The 24,726-nt window shown below is 37.2% G+C and overlaps 1 long non-coding RNA gene across 3 annotated transcripts in view; it reads right to left on the bottom strand.

Moving 5' to 3' along the window:
- The window catches only part of LOC122223695, a 250,250-nt gene that overhangs the window by 205,397 nt on the left and 20,127 nt on the right, over positions 1-24,726 (bottom strand). For 2 of the 3 annotated variants that reach the window (XR_006204400.1, XR_006204401.1), the window contains exon 4: positions 13,702-13,871. This is a non-coding gene — a long non-coding RNA (uncharacterized LOC122223695). The remainder of the gene's footprint in view (positions 1-13,701; positions 13,872-24,726) is intronic. The other variant, XR_006204402.1, reaches the window with a different exon arrangement.

Raw genomic sequence — 24,726 nt, 5'->3', positions numbered from 1 at the left:
GTTTGTGGGAATGCAAACTGGTGCAGCTACTGGTGAAAAACAATACAGAGCTTAGTTAAAAATTAAAAATAGAACTATCCTATGACCCAGCAATTGTACTACTAGGTATTTATTCAAAGGATTCAAAAATGCTGATTTTGGGCGCCTGGGTGGCTCAGTCGGTTAAGCGCCCGACTTCAGCTCAGGTCACGATCTCATGGTCCGTGAGTTCGAGCCCCGCGTCGGGCTCTGGGCTGATGGCTCAGAGCCTGGAGCCTGCTTCCAATTCTGTGTCTCCCTCTCTCTCTGCCCCTCCCCCGTTCATGCTCTGTCTCTCTCTGTCTCAAAAATAAATAAACGTTAAAAAAAAATTTTTTTTAAAAATGCTGATTTGTAGGGGCACATGCACCCTAATGTTTATAGTAGCACTATCAACAATAGCCAAATTATGGAAAAAGCCCAAAATGTCGATCAACTGATCAATGGATAAAGATGTCATCTATCTATCATCTACCTATCTATCTATCTATCTACACATACATACACAAACATACACAGTGAAATATTACTTGGTGATCAAAAAGAATGACATCTTGTCATTTGCAATAACATTGATGGAACTAGAGTGTATTATGCTAAGTAAAAATAAACCAGTCAGAAAAAGACAAATATCATATGATTTCACTCATATGTGGAATTTAAGGGAAAAAAAAAAACCAGATGAACATAGGGGAAGGGAAGGGAAGGAAAAATAAGATCAAAACAGAGAGGGAGGTAAACCATAAGAGGCTCTTAAATACAGAGAACAAATTGAGGGTTGCCGGAGGTGAGGTAGGTGGGGTAATGGGCCAAATGGGTGATGGACATTAAGGAGGGCCCTTGTTGGGATGAGCACTGGGTGTTATATGTAAGTGATGAGTCACAGGGTTCTACCCCTGAAACCAATACTACACTGTCCGCTAACCTGAATTTAAATAAATAAATTTAAAAAAAGAATCTAGGCAAAGGAAGAATTCATATCCCCCCAAATATCAATTACAGTAAGAGAAAATAAAAATTAAATTATAATTTTCTACTATATTAACAAAATTCAAAGTTTGAAAACTCATTCTGTTGTCAAGGCTCTGGTGAAATAGGTTGTGGTAGTGGAGCATGTGATTTCTGGGAACAGCAAGTTGGCAATATCTAACAAAATTGCAAATGTATCCATGATTTGACCTAGAAATCTTTGGAATTTATCCTACAAATAAACTGGCACACCTATGAAATGACACACATAAGCTTATTCATTGTGACATTTGTTTTGTAATAACAAAAATCTTAAAGCAATATATTTATACAAATTCAAGGAATGGATGAAAAAGTTACACAATATGTCCACTCAATGGAACATTATGCAGCTTTAAAAAATGATACAGTTGCCCCTTATATACCAATGTGGAAAGAAATCTGTGATACATATTTAAAGTTAAAAACATAAAGCATAGGGCAGAATATATATACAAAAATAAGTGTATATATATGATATATATGAATTATTTACTCAAAAAAATAAATGAAATTTTATAGAGATTGAGAGAGAACACATAAGAATTTTCTACTGTAAATGCTTGAATTTAAGAAATTTGTAAAAAAAAAAAATGTGTTCTGCATACAAATAAGTATGGAAAAGACTAGCTTGAATAAATGCAGGCCTTCTTTACCTCTAAGTTGTTCAGAGAATGTTGTATGATAGTTATTGTTAGTAGCCAAGAGATAGTTAATATTTGGCAGCATTTTCAAATGTGTTTAAATTTACTTTCTTCTTTTCTCTCTCTTTCTAAAAATATCTATTAATATCTTAAGGAACAAAGTTTGAGAAAATCTATTCTACATATTAAAATGTTATGTTAATAAAATGTCCAACCAGGCGGCAACCTTGGAATGATAAATTTTTGTGGTTATTTTCTTAAATTGAAGGTAAAATATTGTGGTATTACTTCAACATGTCCTCGGTAGAACATTATAATCTGTCCAATAAAAATAACGGCACATTTTTAAACCCCATGGTCTAGGAAAAGTTGCTTTCTACATTTTGTTTGGATTTTTCCCCCGTTATTACTTCCTAGAAATAAGGCATCCAACTAAATCTCCTACAGAAGTTCTGTTCTCTTGAAGAAAGGATAGAGCAGGTATTACAGAGGTACCGAGGAGGTAGTGTCCGCTTTTGGTTAAAGTGGTCAGGAAATGATTATTGAAGGGAATGTGAATCGGCCCTTGAACTAGTACAAGGAGTGAAGGTTTGAAAATGTCATTCCCAGAAAAACTATGGGAACTCTAAGGGACGATTCTGACTTAGCTAAGGTGACATGGTACACAGTCACAAAATGGGTCTCTTCCTGGGATCCCTGTTAAGAATTTGTTTGTGGGGGGCACCTGGGTGGCTCAGTCCATTAAATGCCCAACTCTAGATTTCTGCTCAGGTCATGATCTCACAATCATGGTATCCAGCCCTGAGTTGGGCTCTGTGCTGAGTGTAGATCTTTCTTAGGACTCCTCTCTCTCTCTCTCTCTCTCTCTCTCTCTCTCTGCCTCTCCCCACTCATGATCTCTCATTCTCTCTCTCTCAAAATAAACAAATAAGCATTAAAAAAAAAGAATTCTGAGAACTCTGCTTGTCATTTTTTTTTTTCTTTCCTTGAGCCAATACAACACTGTCTTATTTACTGTAGCTTCATACTAAGTTCCCACACTATGGCAAATCCTCATTCCCCAGTCTTCCTTAAGTCTCCGACCTGATCTTGGACATTTAGTGTACCACATAAATTTTATCAAACTCCTTGAAATTCTTTCAATTATTCAGCTGAGTAACTTTTAACCAAAGACTTTTCTGGGACTTATACGCTATTTTTTTTTAAGTGCTTGCCTTTGGTAATAATCAGTACATAATACAGGATTGCATTGTGGAAAGAGTCATAGGCCTTTCCATCCTCTACATTTTCTACCCTGGTGAAATCGGGTGAAGCATTCTTTAAACCCTCTGAATCTCTGATTTTTAACTTATAAAATACACACAATAATATGTATCCCATAAGGTGGCTTTGAGGGTTAAAGGTATAAATGGAAACTTTGGGCTTCTTTATGTGTCCAATATGTTAAAAGCACGTGGGAAGATAATACAAATACATTCAGGAGGCAGTTTCTCAATTCAGAAGCATGTAATTTAGTAAAGGACAGAAGCATACACAAGAGCAAACTTAAAGTCTAATATAGGAACTGAAGGATAACAGAAATTGAAATGATTTCAGAAGACATAAATTATTTCCCTTACAGAGTTATTCCCATACGGACTGAGTATTACAATTTCAAGTTAGTATTTATAACTAAGGTAGCTATGCATAAATCCTGATTCTATTAGAAGTAAATGTTCTTGGCATCTAAATCCATGGAAAATTGACTTTTCGATCTCAGGCAGTAATTGACCGCCAGAGAAATATATACAATTCTTCTTTCAGAAAGCCCCAATTAATTGTCAAGCCCAGTCAAACCCATCATTTAGTTAATTTTCAGGATTGTTGCTCTGTGTATAATTTTATAGTCATGTCCAAATTTGAATTGGGATAAATTATGATTGAGTACACTGACAGTTTTCTCCAGAATGATGTGGACTTGATGCTCACACTGATTGAATTAATGAATCCCTTGGCACAGCCAGAATATTCCCAAAGAACAAACTCAGAAGAAATTATTATCTTAAATCCCAGTCTTTTCAAAATAGTCATAGCTGTGAATGTTCCCCCATTTCTGTTTTCTTGGAAGATTAGCAGTCAATTAGATGCTGACTAGCTCGAATACAGCTTGGATTGTGGCTTTTGACTTGTACCTTATCTAATGAGAGAGCCTGCTGTGTTGTCTGGGTTCTCCAGCAAAGAGGGAGGTGTCAAATATTTGTCTGTGGCCTAATTCTGGGCTCAACAGACACTAAGGTTCATCTTGGATTTCCTAGCAGGCTTAGTTAGAGAGGGCCTATCATGGATTCTTAATTCTTTAGGAAAACATTAAAAAGTGGCTTCTAATTAGCCTCATGCAATGGTAAAAGATTACCCAGAGGGGGTGTATTTTGACAGAAAAGTGTTAAATTAGACTTAGAGACTTCCTACAATAATCTGTGTTAAGATTCTTCTAAATGGACTATGGAGTTTAAACTTAAAAAAGATTATTTTAGCCATTACAGCTCACCAACAATTTGACTAATTATATGTTTTAAATATACACAGGGTTATAGCACCATTTGCTTTATTTTATTCTTTGTCTGTTCAGGGCTCTATTTGGTAAGCCTAATTTGATTACCATGAAATTGTGAACCTTGCATTTCATCATAGTTCTAAATAAACTATCATTCATCATTTTGTTTAATAAAGATTTAAGTTTTAGCTCTGTGTCAACACTGGAAATATAAAAATGTAGAAAGTATTAATGTACGCCCTACAAACATCAATCAAGTAAGGAAACATACAAGCAATATAAGAAAAATATAAGCACATTTTAAAAACTGTACAGAATCACTAAAGTGGCAAAGCAAAGCATCAGTTGAGACAGAGAATGATGGCAGGCAAGAGAACATTGTGGAGTTTATAGCCCAACAATCCAGATGGAGATCATGAAGTCCTAGAAGAAGCCAATGGTCGTCAGCCATGTGATACCTCCTGAAGGTAATGATGTCAGTGCCAACGAGGACAATAAGAGCTAACACTGAGCATTCATTCTCCACCAGATAACATTCTAACGACTTTACATAACGCATTTAATGCTCAGAACAACCCCAGGATATTCATTCAATATCACCCCCATTTTACAGATGAGGAAACTGAGGCACTGAGCAGTCAAGTATCTCCCCCAAGGTCACACCAATAGTCAATAGAGGACTTGTTGAGGTATAATTCAAACTCAGACAAAGACTCCAGAGTCTGCTTTTATAACTAGCAAACCATGGGGAAATAAAGAATAACATAGGTAACAGATTTCTCTCTTAGATGACTGCATGGATGTCATGCTGGTATTAAAAATAAACATGAAAGGAGGATGAGCATTTGTTGTTGGGGTGGGGCAGGTAATTAACTTTTACTTGTGTTCATGTTGAATTTGAGGGTCTTGTAGGAGATCTAAATGCCATAGGGTGCTGTTAGAAGTAGGTATCCAGAGCTGGTTTGAAAATTAGAGATATGTATTTGCAGGGCATTGTACTGAAGTCGTAAACTCACCCAAGAGTGGGTAAAGTCAGAGGATATCCCAGAATGCAGCTATGGAGTATATCAATATGGATTGTGCAGGCAGAGGATGGTGAACCAGCAAAGAATTCTGATCAAAACAGCCAGAGAGAAAAGAAAGAGATTTCAAATGTCTAGGGGAAGGAGAGGAATTCAAGGGAGTGTAAATATCAAGCACAGGTCAAGTAAACTAAGGAATAAATACTAATGATTCAATATGATAGTTAAGTTCTAATTGCAAATTCAGGTAAAAGGTGAAGAGAAAATTCAGAGTTTGGTTTCCTAAATAGTAATTCTAAATGTCTAAATAAGTAACCAAATGCCTAAAATGACATAGTTACAGGCCAATTTCTTTACATGGTGATAAGGAGGTTAAAAAATGAATATAGAAGGTTAAATTATCTTTTCCGTGCTCTACTTCAAGTACCCAATCATCTTTATGGATTTCTATGCTCATCTTTGCTACTTCTATCAATACTCTGTACCTATCCTGAATCAAATGTTAGGTAATCAAGCACCTATGTCAAAATATACAAAGCAGTTAAACAATCAGAAGTGATGTTGCTATGAAAAACGAAACAGTGCACCTGAGTGACTCAGTAGGTTGATTGTCAGACTCCTGATTTTGTCTCAGGTCATGATATCATGGTTCGTGAGTTTGAGACCCAAGTCCATCTCTGCACTGACAGTGTGAAGCCTGCTTGGAATTCTCTGTCTCCCTCTTCTTCTGCCCCTTCCCATCTTGCCTTCTCTCTCTCTCTCTCTCTCTCTCTCTCTCAAAAATAAACTTGAAAAAAAAAAACAAAAAGCAATATTAAACTCATGAAGGAAATACACGGATAAATTTACATAAGCCAATTAGTTAGGTAATCTTTAAAAGCACTAAATTCATTCAAACAAGATCATTTGTCCCTACATAAGGCTCTCAGCCATGAAGGAATCACTGAATAGGTGGAAATTGAAGATACAAGGAAACCAAGGACTTTGAAGCTAAAATAATGTGCCAAAAGTCACACAGCTAACAGTAGTAGAATATAAATCAGGACTCATCTCCTGATTACAACTTAAGTGTTCATTTGGCTACACTATAATGTGTCCTTACAAACTTTGTAGTCTAAATAATTGGAACTTGCCCTTGAAAATCCTTATATACCTTAATGAATCAGTTACATTAAGTATTTACACATAGATTGATAAATAAATTGAAGTTTGAGTGTGTGTGTGTGACTGAACCTATTACTAAGTATGTTGCAACTCTTTATTATTCTTGTAGCTGGTAGATAAAGTATCCGTTAATTAACGGAAATATTAGCTGTCAAAGAGAATGTCTATCTCCAAGGAGTGTGCACAAAGATACATCATCGGTATCAGTTACCATTAGTGTCTTGACATTTTGGCCTAGTGATTATCCTCCACAAACAGCTGAGGAAAACCTTCCGAATAACAATGCTCAGAAAGATGGGGACTTTTTTTTCTCTTTGCCAGTGCAAACATGCCTATGTACAGATGTTACATTCCTTCACAGTGTATGGTCTGAGTACTTTAAAGTTCTCTTTAAAAAGGGGGAGCATGGCTTAAATTTAGGGAAACTGTGGTATTTTATTCTAACCTTTGCTTTCTAAGAAAGGAAACCAGGGGATTGAATCCAAAACTTTAAATATTTAGGTTTTTGAAAAAGTGATATTGCCTTGCATGTGCAATGCAACCTATGTCTGTGCTAATTAGTCCAAAGAAATAAGAAATAGCTTTGTTCTGTACATTTATCTGTATGTATAGTCTACTTCAGTTAAAAAACCTCCTTTTTAAAACAAGAATAAGCAGGGGTACTGGTTGGCTCAGTCAGTTGAGCATCTGACTTTGGCCCAGATAATGATCTCGAGGTCCATGAGTTCAAGACCCACACTGGGGGCTGACAGCTCAGAGCCTGGAGTCTGCTTTGGATTCCATGTCTCCCTCTCTCTCTCTCTCTACCCCTCCCCTGCTCACACTCTATGTCTCTGTCACAGAGTGACAATGTAAAATAATAATGTAAAATAAACAATGTAAAATAAATAAACATTTAAAATGATAAAAAAATAAAAGAATAAGCAGAAACCATTATAATTGCTATGACTTAGTCTAAATTTCAAGTCTTGTGATTTCAATAAATCATGAATTAAAACTGGAACATTTTCATTCCTTAAATACAAGAGAAATTTTTGAAACAAAAAAAAAATACTAGGGATAAGCATACTAGCAGTTTTATCATGGAAGTAAAAGTATTTTATGCAGGTAAAGAAAATGGAATTTTTTTTTGCTGAGAATATATTCATCCTTGCTCACTAAAATCTCTCAGATTGGCAATAAACTCAGAGCATGTAGACACAAATCACTTTAGAGGATTACGTATAGCCGTCAGCAAAATTAATTGTCAGAGATGACTGGGGAAGGATCTCAAAAATAAGAAACCCCGAATTAATATCAATTATAAAAATGACCAAGTAGGTAAAATGCATACAAAGGTCAGGTGTATCACAAATAAGAATCTATAATGGAATTTGGGAGCTAGAATCTCTCAGTGATCCTATAATTTTAAAATGTCAAATTGGAAATTTTTACTGCAAAATAAGCTCTTCTAGAGAAGGGACGATGAAGTATAATGTCTTTTTATTATTATTATTACTCCTTTCACCTGTTTCCATATGGCAAGCACGTAATAGATGCCTGTTGAATAAGTAAACTATTAGTGAGCTCTCCTTGGCACAAACTGTTGCCTTAGAAATGTTTTGTTTCTTCCATTAGAAATTCTAATAAGCTGTTTCTCTGAGGCACGAGTATTCCTGATAGGCTCATTTAAACAATGCTGAGGACAGCAAGTTCCTAGAGAAATGCAAGCCTCCTTCACATTGATATCTTACCCAACTGAGTGTAGGGGAGATATTCCAGGATGTCTTTTTTCATCAACATGTTTTCAGGATAAAGGGAAGGAGGACAAATCAGGAGAAATGAAAAGTATTGGTGTGGAAGGGATATCAGTGTTCTATGGAAAAAACCAAACAAGCCCTAACAGAATTAGAGGCCTTGGTACTAATCTAACAGGAGTGTTCCCTAACGTGAGGTCCTACACTTAGCCAGATGTTTCTCTGGAGTCTTCAAAGTTGCTGTTGTTGTTATTGTTTGTCTGTTTATTTCTCTCATATTTTTTTTTCTCTTCTCAAGCCCCTACCTCCCCATTTCCAATACCCTAAAACATCATAAATCCTGTCCACTTCCCTTTCTCTCCCCTCCCCCAACCCCAGAGAATAACTAGAATACTAACTAGAATAACTTCTAATTAGTAAGTATCACATTTTTAATTGAAAAGATGTTCAATTACCAAATACATTGTGCATATATCTCCATGTGAAGCAAACCGTATCAAATGAACAATCGGCTAAGAATATTTTTTTTTTTCCCCTCTGAGGTAGTTTGAAACCCAAGCCAGATTTGGCTGAAGTGCAGAGATCTAGTTTTCTTTAACCTAAAAATATGTAGTAGTTGAATTCCACAGAAGGATTTGGCAATGCAGTAATATGTTTCTAACCAGGGCCTAATTTCTTGCTATTACCAGTGGTTTATGGTCAAAGCATTCCAGTCAGCACATTGTAAAAGACATTTGGGCGAGTGGTTCACTTAGTGCCAAACTGGAATTGAAATTTCATTCCTGGTAGCCTATCCACACACATCTCTAAAGGCATCCTACTTCTGGAGCTGTGATAAACACAAGCAGAAAAGGAATCAGGGTAGAAAAGCAATCTGATTTGTGGTTTGTTTTCAAACTGGCTTTCCCCTTCACTTGAGTGAACTAACCAACATACACTCAGAATGAGTGCTGCCCAGAGAAGAAAGTGAAATTTAAGATATCTTCCAGTGCAGGAAACTCAAAAATGTAACATTCCCAAACCATTTTTTAAAGCCTATAATTTGTGCTAGAATGATTCAGAGTGATGGGCCTTTCTTTCATGCAGCTGAGCCTTGATGTTACCCCAGGATTCAGCCTTTTCTTTCAGTTTCTCAAGGCCTCCGACAGCTAGGCCTGCTCTACTGGGGCTCCATGTAGCTAGCTGCTCATTCATTTCTTTGAAAGCACTTACAGCATGGGAGTTTATTAGGAGCCCGGCACTGTGCTAGACTCCAGGGGTGCACTGTTAGTCTCTAGAGGGGGTTCCTGACCCACAGCACTTATTACCAGTTTAGGAGCAAATTAGTAGTAAGACCCTTCGAGTGTAGTTGGTACTGTAGTACAAGAAAATCAAGGTGTGATGAGACGCGAAGAATAGAAGGGTGTAGAACCCAATCCATGGCATCAGAGATGGTTTTCTGGACAGACTGAGTCTGAGTCTTGAAGAATAAGGCAGAATCTCACACAGTAAATACTCTGTAACTAGCGCCTACTATTTTTATTACCATTACTATTATTCACACATACAAAAGATAATCATTCATTTCTAGTTCCAGCTGATAGTTGATTGCACAGGAATGACACGTACTTTAGCGGGTACACATTCATTTTTACAAATGACCAAATGGAGAGTTCAGAGCAGCAGGTCAGGTAAACTTTATTGTGAAAATTGGTGGTCTTCTAGAGCTGCCAGTATCATATTAAAACACCCTCTTTCTCTATGTGATCTAAACCAACTGTCCTAAAAGTCTCAATGAATTATAATTATACTGTTGCGAAGAGACGTCTTTGGCTGGTTAACTCTAGACTTACCTCATCCCTAACGTGTGGACCTCATACTTCCTGAACTGGGATCCCCTTCTATAGTAATGTGTCAATCATGGAAAAGAAAGGAAGCTAGAATGGTAACTCAGAGTATTAGACCAGTTTTTAGCAAACTGTGGCCCATGGGCAAAATCCAAACCATTGCCTGTTTTTGTAAATAATGTTATTGGACCAAACATGTGCACTGGTTTAATGGCAGAACTGAGTATTTGAGACAAACACCATATGGCCCCAAAGCTTTTACTATCTGACCGTTTAAAGGTAATAGTTTCTGAACTCTGTATTAGACTATTAAAGTAATTCATAGGAGGTTACTCACCACAATCACTTCTTTCTCACACCCAAGAAAGAAAACCAACACTAATGCTTTTATCTCTAAGTATCCAAATATAAGGGGCCTATTTGAAATAATTACTTGAGTCATTTTATATTTGTACTGTATTGAGTTATTTAAATTTTATAATTATTTTCCTGTTGTGGTTGATTTCCTTATCAATTTATTACTCATAAACATTCCAGAAAGTATAAGCCTACTCTTCTTCTTAAATTTTGTAACCTCTCCTTTGTCCTATTAAATTAATTTTACCTTAAATATGACCTTCATTGATATGTGTGGGAAAAGTATTAGGTAGAATGCTTATAACTAATTATAGTTAATATGAATCCAGACTAGTTTAGTGAATATGAAAAAAAGAATTAGCAGGCTTGTTATTTATAGTCCTGGTCTAGAATTTTCATAATAATTACAGATCTAAATGAATGAGTCACTACTTAAATACCCTCACTGTACAACATCTGGATGTGAGGAAGTGTAGAGATTGAGGGAGTAGACTCTTGTGTTTATAAGATTTACCGATTTGGTTTTTATTTATTTTGAGAGAGAGAGAGAAAGAGGGAGAACAGTGGGGGAGGGACAGAGAGAGAGGGAGAGAGAAAATCCCAAGCAGGCTCCTGCTATCAGTGAAGTCTGACTTGGAACTCAAGCCAAAAACCCGTGAGATCATGACCTGAACCGAAATCAAGAGTCAGAGGCCCAACCAACTGAGCCACTCAGGCAACCCGAAAGATTCTTTTGATGGTAGGACAAACCATGATACTGGTATAGAAAGGTAGAACTCTGTGATTTACAGACCCAAAGTGTTGGTGGGTCGTGCGGAGTTGCACTTCGGGACAGGGGAAGGGCCATTTGGAGCTGTAGGGAGGCAGCTTATGTAAGGCAAGGGGAGTGGGGTTAGGCTTCCCAGGCTCCCTGGCAATTGGCTAATTTGAATAATTTCACCTGTGCCACCAAAGACGCTGGTTCTGGTTGTGCAGTACTGGGCACTAGTGCGATTAGGGCTGGTGCACAGAGGCGCCGAAAAGGAATGTCATTGATATGTGGACTTAATCAGCCGATTAAGAAGGGAACGAACCAGCCTCTAGTTCGGGACTTCAAACCTGGGGTCAAGACAACATTTTAAGAACAACTATGTTACATCCTGGAGTCAGACTGCTTAGATTCAAATCTGACTATAATACTAGCTAGTAATTTGACGCTAAGCAAGTTATTGAACCACTTTAAGCCTCGGTTTTCAGATCCTTAAAGTAGAGGGAAAAAGAATGCCTACCTTTCAAGGGCTGTTGTATGATGAAATGAGAGATCTCTATCAGGTGTTTGGCACAGCACCTGGCCCAAAGTGTGTGTCATGTGTAATTGTTGAGGCCAGTTCTACACTTGATACAGGTTTACAGTCTTTTATCCCAGGAAATGCTATTACACAAAATGAGCTTCAGTGTAGATTTTTATTATTATTATTTTTACTTGTGGCTCTTTAAATATAGAAAGCCAAGTACACATAGGCTGCCTGTGATATCTAAACTCATTTTTCTTTTAACAGCTTGTTCTGCAAAAGCTATCCTAATAATGGTCATATGCTGCTCATCACTGAATTGGTTGTACAATGAATCCAAACCAGTAGGCTATAATTTTGAAAATCACAGCTCAAATAAAATTGCTTTTTATTGATTTTTAAAAGAGAAAACAGCATCATATAATTTTAATTTTCTGCCAAAGCCATAGTAAACTAGAGTTTAACAATGGCCTACGGCATCTTTTTAAACTTAAAATAAAGATCTATTGATTTGCTCACCTGCTCTTTTACTATAGAAAATGAAAACCCTAACTGCAAGCAAATTTCATCTGAAGGTCCTGAAAACAAGACTTTTAGCTAAACACATTCAGACATTATCAGCTTTTTCTGTATCTTCCAACTATGTGATGTTCAATTGCCAGGCCTTCATCATTTAGCCATATTAAAATAATAATTTAGTACAGACTGTTAAATGTTTTCTTTCGAGAAATCAAACCTAGAGTCATAAATGCAATAGGGAATTTGAAAAATTTATGGAATCTTTGTATCTAAATGGAATAATAACATCTTTGATTCTAGTATTCTAACTTCATTGCTTCCAACCACTTTTTTTAAGCTTTTGCAATAAAGAAACAAGAGTAGTCCAGCATGAGATTACACAATAGGGCCCAGCATGTATAACTTTGTCTGCTCCAATTGGCTGAGTGTCAGCACATTTGTTTTATACAGTGCATCCAAACAAGTTTTAAATGAAAATGATCTGTTTTCTCATATTTATCATTGTTGCATCCAATCAGCTATGTTGGCAGCATGAATCCACAACATTTGTGATGATGTAGACTCTTTCTTGAGCTTCTTATTCAACTTTTTATTTAAGGATATTTAGAAAACATTTTGTTAATTTTGTTCATTTTTTTATTAAACATTTTTCCTTTGTGAGCATATGTGACTATAATTATTAAAGAATTAAGTGATATTTCTATGTTGGCCTATAATCCTTATTCTAAAATACATTTGTTATTTAATATCTATAATAGAATATTAAAATTATGCAATATGCACTGTGTATATAAAACACGTAAATAAGCCATACGACACAAAAGCAAAAGAGCATGGGAATTATCCAGCACTGAGTACAGCAGTAGATATCGCTGTCTATAAATCTACAGCACTCAAAGTCAGCATAGAGTTAGAGACTTGAAGCATTCTACAATTCAGAGAGGACTGAGCTATCATTGATTCAATAGGATCAAGAAAACATAAATCTGTCCTTAGTAATGATTGCCTAACAAGGTGGGGTCTAGACAACCATCTCAATTCCTTGTCTCTTTTAGACCAAATCCTAGGTTTTTGTAGAAATGTATCTGATTAAATGCCTAGGAAAATTTATGAAATTTCAAAAAACGTTCTCTTACAATTTCATCAGAGAATAAGTGCTCGTAGGAAGATTTGCAGATGAGTTTATTTTAAGCATCCTGCTAGCATAAAGAAAAAAACTATAGTTAGCTCCACCCTGAATATTTGGACAAACATTCTTAAAGACTGGCCAAAATTAACATTGTGTTCCTGGATTGCTGAACTTGTTTCGTGACCCATCAATTGGCAGTGAATGTGGGTTGGCTGCTAATCTAGCTTGTTACTCATTCTCAGAAAAGAATGAACTTTTGCTTCTGACATAACCTTTATTTTGATTTGGAAAATATAAAGAAAAGAATGTGACGAAATTAGATTTCTTTGCCACAGTCACTTTCATTATGCAAAACATATTTTTAAGTCATTAGACAAATGATATTGCACTGACAGTAATAATTGCAATATATACAAAGAATATTATATCCTGCAAGTAACAAGCAATAATTGGAGAAAGTCATCTTGTGTTTACCATGAGATGCAAACAGTTTTCATCCTCAAGCTGTCATTTGTATCTTCCCAGGTAAATTTCTTGGCACTGATGCAATTTTGTTCATTGTTCATGCTCATTTTAAAACAGCATCTCTACAATCTTTGCATTGTTCCAGACAAGCCATGCCTTAACATACCAAAATTAAAGGCCTAAAATTAGAAAATGGGATTTTTCTTAGTTTTTAAATGTATCTTCACTTTTTTACTATCTTGCTTCTTTTGTCTCTGCTCTGATACATTTCAGTCTATGCTGACATAACTCCAAAAGAACACTTGAAAAAAATTTAGTGTAACAACAAAAAAATGGTAGTTTGCATGCCTACCCCAAAGTTTAGCTGAGCAAACTTTCCTTTTAATTGATTGAATTTCCAAATGAACATATCTATTAGTAAATGTATCTTTCAAAATCCACCTGATGTGTTTCCAACATTTATCATTTTTGAAAAGTTATGATGAAAAAATTATATCACTATCAAGTATAAACACAATGCTAAAGTTTCAACAAAAGCTTTTATTTTCACATAACTATCACAGGAGACAGACTCTAGTGGCTTGACTACTTTTTTCAGAAAGAGGCAGAGTCATTGTTTTTTTTTTCCTGATTAAAACATAAAGTTATATAATCTATACTTATTAGTATAACTAATATAAATGGAGACAGAGAGAAATCAGCTTCCCATTCTTTAACACAGATTTGGTTTGTGTAAGGTGCTTTCAGCTCTCAGAAGGTCAAAACAGACGCCTAAGGCCTTTCTACTTAAAGTGTAGGCCCTGGAAATACAGCATCAGCCTCACTTGGGAGCGTACAGATTTGCTGAATTAAAATCCTAGATGTAACAAGATCCCCAAGTGATTCAGATGCACATTACAGTCAGAAAATCACTAGCCTAGTCAAGAGAATGTTTCGTTATTTCACAGAACTGGAAAGGAGTTTCTAGCTCCCCAGGCAGCATCTCTTTTTTGACAGGGAGGAACATATCTCACAAAAGCCTCTAACAAACCCCTGTCGGTGCTATTGGCCCCTGCCTGGTGATTCCATTAGCAGGGAGGATGAAATTATCAAGATTGGCTAGGAGTAGGGGCACCTGAGTGGCTCAGTCGGTTGAGCGTCTGACTTCGGCTCAGCTCATGATCTTGGGGTCCGTGAGTTCGAGCCCCTGTGTGGGGCTCTGTGCTGACAGCTCAGAGCCTGGAGCCTGCTTTGGATTCTGTGTCTCCCTCTCTCTCTCTGCCCCTCCCCCCCTCTCAAAAAAAAACAGGGGTGCTCAGCCAGTTAAGCATCAGTGGCTTGGCCAGTGGCTCAGCCAGTTAAGCATCTGACTTCAGCTCAGGTCATGATATCATGGTCTGTGAGTTAGAGCCCCTCGTCGGGCTCTGTGCTGACAGCTCAGAGCTTGGAACCTGCTTCAGATTCTGTGCCCCCCTCTCTCTCTGTCCCTCCCCTGCTCATGCTCTGTATCTCTCTCTCTCTCTCTCTCTCTGTCAAAAATAAACATTAAAAAAAAAAAAAAAGATTGGCTAAGACTAATCAATATTCACTCATATTCACTCTGAGGCTAAAATAGGGTCAGCTTTCCCGGGCACACAGTCACACAGAGGCTCTGCTACTGAGAAAGGGTCAGGAAGAGTAAGGTACCAGATGAACAGCAACACTGACCACCAAAATTATTGCTGCCTCCTGGTTCTTGATCCAGACATGCCTTCAAAGACATGTCATGAGACTTTCAAGTGATACCACAGGAATCCATTTCTGTGACAATGACTGTAATCAGAAGGTCAAATAAAAGTCTTCTTAAGACTATTCTAATGCATTGTCTCTTTTTATAAACAAAATATGGTACACAGTGTGAATGTATACATGGTGTTGTGGGTTGTTTTTTTTTTGGGGGGGGGGGTTTGCACTGTTATGCACACTGTTATTTGTAGATTGAACAAATAAGAGTAAATATTCTCTCAAATTTATCTTGAAGACAGGACACGGTGAGAAAGATAACAGGATGTTTGTGTTAAGTTCCAGTCTCAGTGTCTTAAAATACATAAAGTAGTTTGACATAGCTCGGTTTTTAAAGTACTTGAAATGAGTTAACAAAATTAATTAATTTAGTCAACAAATACTGAGCATTTGCCATGTACCAGGCATTATTTTAATTGTGACTATACAATTAGTGTATAGAGATTGACAGAACAGTCAAGATCAGGGAACACGTAGGGGCATATGATTCATATGGGAACATATGATTCATATGTTTCAGCCCCGCCTTGGGCTCTGTGCTGACAACTCAGAGCCCGGAACCTGCTTCCAATTCTGTCTCTCTCTCTCTCTGCCCCTCACCCGCTTGCACTCTCTCTCTTTCTCTCTCTCTCTCAAAAATAAATAAACATTAAAAAAAAAAAAAACCTGAGAATAAACTGAGGGTTGATAGGGGATGGGAGGGAGCGGAAAGTGGGTGATGGGCATTGAGGAGGGCACCTGTTGGGATGAGCACTGGGTGTTGCATGGAAACCAATTTGACAATAAATTTTATATTTAAATAAATAAATAATAAAAAAATTTAAAAATTAAAAAAAAAATCAGGAAACATGTAACTAAATGAAAAGACAATAAATAAACAAAAAAATATCAGGAAATAATTACCAAAAGAAAAAAAAAGGTAATATAAATTAAAGTGACAGTGCTGAAGTTAAGGAATAGACTTAGACAAGTTAGGGAAAGTTTTTACAAAATGACTTATAAGTTAAACATTACACAAAGGGGCCTGCAAGCCACACCACCTATTTTGGTGCCCTTGAGCTAAGAATGTTTCTTTAACAATAAAAACAAATTTTTTTGAGAGAGAGAGTGTGCATGCATGTGTGTGGAAAGGGCAGAGGGAGAGGGAGGGAGAGAGAGAATCTTAAGCAGACTCTACCTGTGAGATCCGACCGTGAGATCATGATCTAAGTGGAAATCAAGAGTGGGAGGCTTAACCAACTGAGGCACTAAGTGTCCATAAAAAAAATTTTAAGGGAAGTACTGCAAATGAAAATTATACAAAATTCAAATTTTAGTGTCCACAAATAAAACTTTATTGGAACACAAACCTGCTCTTTCATTAAGAGCTTTCACTCTCCCAAGGCTGAGTTGGCAACAGAGACTGTACGACTCAGGAGACTAAATATTTTTTACTGAGCTTTTACAGAACTTTGCCCATCCTTGACTTAGAGATAAGCACAATTCAGCCTTAGTAAGAGGCAGGGGAAAAGCTTTTCAGAAGCGGGAGGAACGTGCACAGAATTTCCAAAATAAAACAAAGCCAAGTGGCAGAACCATAGTGACAAGTAGGAACAAAGAACGAACCTCAGTGGGAGAGATATTCAGGGGCCAGTTCATATAAGGTCCTCAGGTCAACCAAACGTGTCTACCATCAAGTGCAAAGGGAAACCCATGATGGATTTAAAGCAAGAAATTACTCGATTGCTTACATTTTAAGAAGATCACCTTGGAAACTTTATTAGAAGAGAGACACAGAAGGTATAAATCCGAATGGGAAGCTACTTATTGGCACAAGCCAGGCAAGAAGAAACCATGCCTTGGTTGATGAACTGCTGATTACAAATCCTTGAAGAGAGAAGTTCAGAAGTTAAGGGTAAGCACTGAGACACTTTTTAGAGCATTTGTGAGTCCCAAGACATTCAAGCATTTGATCTGGAGATTTGCCTCCTTGCATAAGGTGTAGACCGGCTCAGATTTTGAAGAACTCATGCAGTGAGTTGCCTGTGTAAACAGTGAGAAATCAGGCCTTGGTAGGAGGACCATGTTACACACCATGTGGTATGTTAGGGTAGTTAGTCAACTGTTAACCAATTGAGAACAAAAAAATGGAGAAAGTATATGCAGTTATATAAGATGCTCTGAACTTTATAAAACTGTGACAGTTTGCATTTGAGATTCAACATTTCTTTCATCAAGAAAGAAAAAAAAACAGCCTGAGGAGCCAAGATGGCGAAACAGCATGGAAGTTTTTTTGTGTGTCTCGCGTCCATGAAATACAGCCAGACCAACACTAAACCATCCTACAAATCTAGAAAGCTGATTGGAGGATTCACACAACAATCTGCACAACCTGAACCACAGAATTCAGCAGGTACGTGGCACGAAGAGGTGAATTTGGGGAGCAAAAAAGCCGCAGAGGGTAGGGAGCCACTTTTGCGGGCAGAGAGAGGACGGAGACTGGGGAAGGGGGGAGAATATGGGAAAAGCACCCCTCCCCAAAAGCAGCTGGAGAGAAAGTGGAAAATTGGAAACAGCCGCAGGGACTAAACTAAAAAGGGAGAAAGGAGAAAGGACAGGGTTTAAATTCCATTAAGACTGTAAACAAGGGGAGCGCAAAGTCTGCAACTCCGCAGCTCGATACCTGGAGGTGCTCTGGTGAGAAGGGCGAATCCCCAGGAACAGAGTGGAGGCCGGGAGGTTCTTGGGCCACACAGGGAAAAGCAGTTCCACTGCTGGACGGACATTTGGTAGAGACTGTTGAAGCCACCTGCTCCCAGCGACCCCAGAAAACGGCCACATTCGCTGGTGCTAGAACAAGGTCCTTAAGAGTGAAGCCTGGTGCCAGATGTGTGTTGTGATTTTCCATAATCCCTGAAACGCTGCTGCTACACTTTCTCGCGAACGTTTTCTGAGGCGGGCTGGCACCTGGCCATAGTCTTGGGGCACCGACAGCAGCGGGGTCCAGCAAGCGTTCCTGGGTACAGCCGACATTCAGCCATTGCTCATTATGTCATTGCTCAGTGAGACCCTTCCGCAGAGGGGCAGGACAGGTCGAAGCCGCAGTCCTTCAGAAGTAAGGGGCCCGGGGAAAACAGCCTCATCTGAGACAAAATTCGGGAGAGAGGTACTACCTGGGGCCTGGTCACGGACAGTGAAAAAGCGGGGCATGGACAAAAGCTGAAGACAGAGGAGAGATGCGCGATTACTGATCCGGGAGAACAGACTGGGTAGGTGAGTGGCGCCATTTTTCACCGCCCCGCGCATGCGCATACGCACTTATAAGCACCGCAACAATCCACCCCAGTAGGCTACCAGCACCATCTAGTGGAGAGCGGAGCCATTACACTGAGCTCCACCCAACTGGGCCAACTTTGCTCCTCAAGAACACAAGTCTCACCACTAGCTTAGTTTATGGACTATAAAGCGCTACACAGACTGACTTCTAGGGGAAAACGAAGTAACTCCAGTCCTACTTCAATCTTTTAGCAGGTGCATCTATTCAAATGTCTTTCTTTTTATTTTATCTTTTACACTTCTTTTCTTTTTCTTGAATACAGAAAGAGAAAAAATTCATTTTTATTTTCAACTTTTATTAAAAATATTTTTCTTTAATTTTTATTACTATGTTTTTTACTTGTGTGTAACTTTTTTCAAATTCTATTTTGCTTCCATCATTTTATTTTAGTCAACTTCAGTGTATTCACCTTTTCAAATTTTCACACAATTTCCTTTTCTTTTCTCTTTTTTCTTTCCTTTTCTTTTTTCTATTTTTCATTTCTTTTCTTTTTCTTGAATGCAGAAAAATAAAAACTTAATTTTTACTTTCAATTTATATTAAAAATATTTTTATTTAATTTTTTTACTATATTTTTTGCTTTTATGTAAATTTTTTCAAAATCTATTTTACTGCCATCATTTAATTTAGTCTACAAGGTGTATTCACTGTTTCAAATTTTCAAACGATTTCCTCTTTTTTCTTTTTTAAATCTTTTTTCTCTTTTTCGTTTTTCTTTTTTTTTGAATACAGAAAAAATTCATATTTATTTTTAATTTTATTAGATATTTTTTAATTTTTTTCTACTATATTCTTTAATTTTTTGTATATTTTTTCAAATTCTATTTTACTCCCATCATCTCATTTTAGTCTACTTCAGTGTATTCAATTTTTCAAATACTCAAATGATTTCTTTCTTTTTTCTTCCCCCCCTCTTTTTTTCCTCTAATCGGTCAAACCACTTTCAACACCCAGACCAAAACACACCTAGGATCTAGCATCATTTATTCCATTTTTGTGTGTATGTTTTTATTTTTTAATTTTAATTTTTTTTTAGTTTCAATTTTTCTACCTCATTAATTCCTTTTCTCCCTTCAAAATGACAAAATGAAGGAATTAACCCCAAAAGAAAGAGCACGAAGAAATGACAGCCAGGGATTTAACCAACACATATACAAGCAAGATGTCTGAACCAGAATTTAGAATCACGATAATAAGAATACTAGCTGGAGTTGAAAATAGATTAGAATCCCTTTCTGCAGAGATAAAATAAGTAAAAAATAGCTAGAATAAAATTAAAAATGCTATAACTGAGCTGCAATCACCAATGGATGCAGCGGCAGCAAGGATGGATGAGGCAGAACAGAGAATCAGTGATATAGAGGTCAAACTTATAGAGAATAACAAAGCAGAAAAAAAGAGGGAGATTAAGGCAAAAGAGCATGATTTAAGAATTAGAGAAATCAGTGACTCATTAAAAAGGAACAATATCAGAATCATAGGGGTCCCAGAAGAGGAAGAGAAATAGGGGTAGAAGGGTTATGTGAGCAAATCATAGTGGAAAACTTTCCTAACTTGGGGAAAACTACAGATCAAAATCCAGGAAGCACAGAGGACCCCCATTAGATTCAACAAAAACTGACCATCAACAAGGCATATCATAGTCAAATTCACAAAATACTCAGGCAAGGAGAGAATCATGAAAGCAGCAAGGGGAAAAAAGCCCCTAACCTACAAGGGAAGACAGATCAGGTTTGAAACAGACCTATCCACAGAAACTTGGCAGGCCAGAAAGGAGTAGCAGATATATTCAGTGTGCTGTATCAGAAAAATATGCAGCCAAGAATTCTTTATCCAGCAAGGCTGTCATTCAAAATAGAAAGAGAGATAAAAAGTTTCCCAGACAAACAAAAATTAAAGGAGTTTGTGACCACTAAACCAGCCCTGCAAGAAATTTTAAGGGGGACTCTCTGAGGGGAGAAAGATGAAAAAATATGTATAGAGAGAGAATAAATAAATAAATGAATAAATAACAAAGATTAGAATAGCAATAGAATAAGCAACAAAGATTGGAAAGCACCAGAGATCACCACCAGAAATTCCAACTCTACAAGCATCATAATGGCAATAAATTCATATCTTTCATACTCACTCTAAATATCAGTGGACTCAATGCTCCAATCAAAAGACATAGGGTAGCAGATGGATAAGAAAACAAGATCCATCTATATGCTGTTTACAAGAGACCCACTTTAGACCTAAAGATACATTCTCATTGAAAATAGGGGGATGGAGAACCATCTATCATGCTAATGGTCAACAAAAGAAAGCCAGAGTAGCCATACTTATATCAGACAATCTAGACTTTAAAATAAAGACTGTATCAAGAGATGCAAAAAAAGAAAAAAAAAAAAAAGAGAGAGATGCAAAAGGGCATTATATCATAATCAAGGGGTCTATCCACCAAGAAGATCTAACAATTGTAAACATTTATGCGCCAAATGTAGAAGCACCCAAATATATTAATCAATTAATCACAAGCATAAAGAAACTCATTGATGGTAATACCATAATAGTAGGAGACTTCAACACCCCACTCACAACAACGGACAGATCATGTAATCAAAAAATCAACAAGGAAACAATGGCTTTGAATGACACACTGGACCAGATGGACTTAGCGGATATATTCAGAACATTTCATCCTAAAGCAGCAGAATATACATTCTTCTCCAGTGTACATGGAACGTTCTCCAGAATAGACTATATACTGGGACACAAATCAGTCCTAAGTAAGTACAAAAAATCTAGATCATACCGTGCATATTTTCAGACCACAACACTATGAAATTTGAAATCAACCACAAGAAAAAATTTGGAAAGGTAACAAATACCTGGACACTGAAGAATATCCTATTAAAGAATGAATGGGCTAACCAACAAGTTAAAGAGGAAATTAAAAAGTATATGGAAGTCAATGAAAATGATAACACCACAACCTAAAACCTCTGGGATGCAGCAAAGGTTGTCATAAGAGGAAAGTATATAGTAACCCAGGCCTTCCTAAAGAAGGAAGAAAGATCTCAGATACATAACCTAACCTTACGCCTTAAGGAACTGGACAAAGAACAGCAAATAAAACCCAAAACCAGCAGAAGACAGGAAATAATAAAGATTAGAGTAGAAATTAATGCTATCGACACCAAAAAAACCCAGTAAAACAGACAAATGAAATCAGAAGTCGGTTCTTTGAAAGAATTAACAAAATTGATAAACCACCAGCCAGTTTGATCAAAAAGAAAAAGGAAAGGACCCAAATAATAAAATCAAGAATGAAAGAGGAGAGATCACAACCAACACAACAGAAATAAAAACAATAATAAGAGAATATTATGAGAAATTATATGCCAATAAAATGGGTAATCTGGAAGAAATGGACAAATTCCTAGAAGCATATACACTACCAAAACTGAAACAGCTAGAAATAGAAAATTTGAACAGACCCATAACCAGTAAGGAAATTGAATTAGTAATCAAAAATCTGCCAAAAAACAAGAGTCCAGGGCCAGATGGCTCTCCAGGGGAATTCAACAAAACATTTAAGGAAGAGTTAACACCTATTCTCTTCAAGGGGTTCCAAAAAATAGAAATGGAAGGAAAACTTCCAAACTCTTTCTATGAAGCCAGCATTACCTTGATTCCAAAACCAGACAGAGACCCCACTAAAAAGGAGAACTATAGACCAATTTCCCTAACGAACATGGATGCAAAAATCCTCAACAAGATATTAGCCAAACAGCTCCACCAATACATTAAAAAAATTATTCATCATGACCAAGTGGGATTTATACCTAGGATGCAGGGCTGGTTCAATATCCACAAAGCAATTAACATGATTCATCACATCAATAAAAGAAAGGATAAGAACCATGTGATCCTCTCAATAGATGAAAAGAAAGCATTTGACAAAATACAGCATCGTTTCTTGATAAAAACCCTCAAGAAAGTAGGGATAGAAGGAGCATACCTTGCGATCGTAAAACCCATATATGAATGACCCAACATTAATATCATTTTCCCACTGAGGAAAAACTGAGAGCTTTTCCCCTAAGGTCAGGAACAAGACAGGGATGTCCACTCTCGCCACGGTTATTCAACATAGTATTGGAAGTATTAGCCTCTGCAATCAGACAACACAAAGAAATAAAAGGCATTCAAATCGGCCAGGAGGAGGTCAAACTTTCACTCTGCACAGATGACATGATACTCTATATGGAAAACCCAAAAAATTCCACCAAAAACTGCTAGAATTCATTCATGAATTCAGCAAAGTTGCAGAATATAAAATCAACGCACAGAAATTGGTTGCATTCCTATACGCCAACAATGAAGCAACAGAAAGAGAAATCAAGGAATCGATCCCATTTACAGTTGCACCAAAAACCATAAAATACCTAGGAATAAATCTAACCAAAGAGGTGAAAAATCTAAATGCTGAGAACTATTGAAAGCTTATGAAAGAAATTGAAGAAGACACAAAGACATGGAAAAAGATTCCATGCTCCTGGATAGGAAGAACAAATATTGTTAAAAGTTGATACTACCCAAAGCAATCTACATACTCAATGCAATCCCTATCAAAATTACACCAGCATTCTTCACAGAGCTAGAACAAATAATCCTAAAATTTGTATGGAACCAGAAAAGACCCCAAATAGCCAAAGCGATCTTGAAAAAGAAAACCAAAGCAGGAGGCATCAGAATCCCAGACTTCAAGCTATACTACAAAGCTATAATCATCAAGACAGTATGGTACTGGTCCAAGAACAGACACTCAGATAAATGGAACAGATTAGAGAACCCAGAAATGGTCCCACAAACATATGGCCAACTAATCTTTGACAAAGCAGGAAAGAATATCCAATGGAATAAAGACAGTCTCTTCAGCAAGTGGTGCTGGGAAAACTGGACAGCAACATGCAGAAGAATGAACCTGGACCACTTTCTTACACCATACATAAAAATAAACTCAAAATGGATGTAAAACCTCAATGTAAGACAGGAAGCCATCAAAATCCTCGAGGAGAAAGGAGGCAAAAACCTCTGATCTTGCCTGCAGCAACTTATTACTCAACACGTCTCCGGAGGCAAGGGAAACAAAAGCAAAAATGAACTACTGGGACCTCATCAAAATAAAAAGCTTCTGCACAGCAAAGGAAACAATCACCAAAACTAAAAGGCAACCGACAGAATGTGAGAAGATATTTGCAAATGACATATCAGATAAAGGGTTAGTCTCCAAAATCTATAAAGAACTTATCAAACTCAACACCCAAGAAACAAATAATCCAGTGAAGAAATGGACAAAAGACATGAATAGACACTTCTCCAAGGAGGACATCCAGATGGCCAACAGACACATGAGAAAATGCTCAACATCATTCATCATCAGGGAAATAGAAATCAAAACCACAATGAGATACCACCTTACACCTGTCAGAATGGCTAACATTAACAACTCAGGCAACAACAGATGTTGGCGAGGATGTGAAGAAAGAGGATCTCTTTTGCATTGTTGGTGGGAATGAAAGCTGGTGCAGCCACTCTGGAAAACAGTATGGAGGTTCCTCAAAAAACTAAAAATAGAACTACCCTATGACCCAGCAATTGCACTACTAGGCATTTATCCAAGGGATACAGGTGTGCTGTTTCGAAGGGACACATGCACCCCCATGTTTATAGCAGCACTATCAACAATAGCCAAAGTATGGAAAGAGCCTAAATGTCCATCGATGGATGGATGGATAAAGAAGATGTGGTATACACACACACACACACACACACACACACACACACACACACAATGGAGTATTACTCGCCAATCAAAAAGAATGAAATCTTGCCATTTGCAACTATGTGGATGGAACTGGAGCGTATTAGGCTAAGTGAAATTAGAGAAAGACAGAAATCATATGACT

The sequence above is a fragment of the Panthera leo genome, chromosome B4 (genome assembly GCF_018350215.1).
Source record: "Panthera leo isolate Ple1 chromosome B4, P.leo_Ple1_pat1.1, whole genome shotgun sequence".
NCBI lineage: Eukaryota > Metazoa > Chordata > Mammalia > Carnivora > Felidae > Panthera > Panthera leo.
Note: the sequence above shows the minus strand (reverse complement) of the source record. Positions and strands in the feature narration are given on the sequence as shown.